Source organism: Pseudorca crassidens, chromosome 9, assembly GCF_039906515.1.
Source record: "Pseudorca crassidens isolate mPseCra1 chromosome 9, mPseCra1.hap1, whole genome shotgun sequence".
NCBI classification, from domain to species: Eukaryota; Metazoa; Chordata; class Mammalia; order Artiodactyla; family Delphinidae; genus Pseudorca; species Pseudorca crassidens.
Genome location: NC_090304.1, coordinates 93,577,152 through 93,579,275, shown reverse-complemented (window position 1 = coordinate 93,579,275; position 2,124 = coordinate 93,577,152).

Here is a 2,124-nt window from a genome sequence, read left to right as displayed (position 1 = left end):
AACAGGGAGCCATCTTGAGCAGGAGATGCAGAGTCTGGGATCTTGACCGAATTCACTGATGAGGAGGCCCTTCAGTATCCAGGCTTTGTGTCCCAAAGAAGCCCATGCCCTACCCTAGAGGGAGAAGGAGCAAACCTGTCTGCGGGAGGGACTGGGGAGAATCCTGGACTCAGCATCAGGAAAGCCAGCTTGGTTCTGGCTCTGATAATTGTTCCTTAGGAAATTCTCTGCTCTGAACCTTCACATCCTCACCTGCAGTGGGCACACTGCTGGCACCTCCAGCCCCACTTGCCACCTTTCTCTGCACTGCTCTGGGCCCTGGGGGTGCTGCTCTGTACAGACTACATCAACGGGCCCCCTTTGCCTCCTGTGTGGCTGACCGGTGGTCCCAGTACAGAGACTGGGTCAGGAGGAGACTGAGGGGAAGGGACCTATTAACCTCACTCCCACCCTTCTGGGCCATGGGTCATCTGTATCCCTCTCTAAAAGGCCACCACTCATCTCCTGTTGCTCTCCTACAGCTACTGAATCTAGTTCTGGTCACTGCTCCCCCCGCAGATCCCTTTAGCCTAGGAGTGACAATGGCTCCCTGCAATTGCTAGCCCTGACGTATGTCACTCTTCCTTGCCAGTTTCCCTTAACCCTGCCCACATCTTTGCAAAGAGTCCCCTCTGTGGATGTGATGGTTAATTTTACACATCAGCTGGACTGGGCCACAGGTGCCCAGACATTTGGTCAAACGTTCCTTTGGGTGTGTCTGTGAGGATGTTTCTGGATGAGATGAACATCTGAACACAGACTGAGTGAAGACACGGCCCTCCGTCATGTGGGTGAGCTCCACCCAATCAGATGAAGACCTGACTAGGACAAAAAGTCTGCCCCTCACTGAGTGGAGGGAGACTCACTCTGTCCGAGGAGGGCCTTCAAGTTGGGACAAGCTGGGATGTCGGTTCTTTCCTGCCTTCAGACTGGAACCAAAACATTGGCTCTTCCTGGTCTTGAGCCTATGGTTTTGCATCTGGAACTTACACCTGGCTCTCCAGCTTGCTGTCTGCAAATCTTGACCTGCACCTGCCCTGCCCACCTCCCTGGGCCATCTTGAGGCTCTGCTGAGCCAGGACCTGTGAAGATGCTTTGCAAACTGCTAAGTGTGACACAATTGTGAGACATGACAAATGTTGCATTTTTATTCTCCTGAAGGTTGGGTCTTCTGTTTGTTCACTGAGATAGGGACTGGGGACATGACACTCAAGTGTGTGATTTCAGGTCTCAGTACATTGTCACTAAAGTTCTCTGGGAACTGTCATTCAATAAACAGTTAGTGAGGAGTGAGCTTGGCCACAGCTGCCATACCAGCTCTCCCCTGCCCCTTAGCTCACAATTAGAGCAGGAGGGACAGAAGTCAGGAGCTCAGCCTTGGCAGCCAGAAGGTCTGGGCCCAGATCCCAGCTCCTCCTTTTCCCACCCATGTGGTGTTTGGCAGCTCTCTTACCTCCTTAGGCCTCAGGTTCTCACCTGTAAAACAGGGATGCGAAGGTTATTACATAGTTATCTATATGCACACCACTGCCTTGTCAGATTATCTTGGCATAGTGCATGGCACAGTGTAAATTTTCAGGAAATGCTAGCTATTACCACTTTGTCAGTAACCAACTGTGTGACCTTGGGCAAGTCACTTTACATTTCTGGGCCTCAGGGATCTCTTCTCTAAAATATGTCTGGAGTGAGTGCATGTATTAGTTTTCTATTGCTGCATAACCAATTTCCACAACTTTAGCACCTTAGAACAGCACCCAAATCCTGCGGGTCAGAAGTCCCAGTGTGGCTTAACTGGGTCTTCTGCTTGGGTCTCCCAAGGTTGCAGTCACGGTGCTGGTCGGGCTGTGTTCATAATTATCTGCATCTCAGGGTGTTCTTTCACGCTCATTCATGTTGTTGGCAGAATTCAGCTCCCGTGGCAGGAAGACTGAAGAGGCTGTCCCTCTCCATAAACAACTCACAACATGCCCGATTGTTCCTCAAGGGCAGCAGGAGAGTGTCCTTCTCAAGAAGGGCCTAGTCCCTCTTTTAAGGGTTTTGCCAGATTAAGCCAGGCCCACCCAGGATAATCTCTCTTTTCATTAA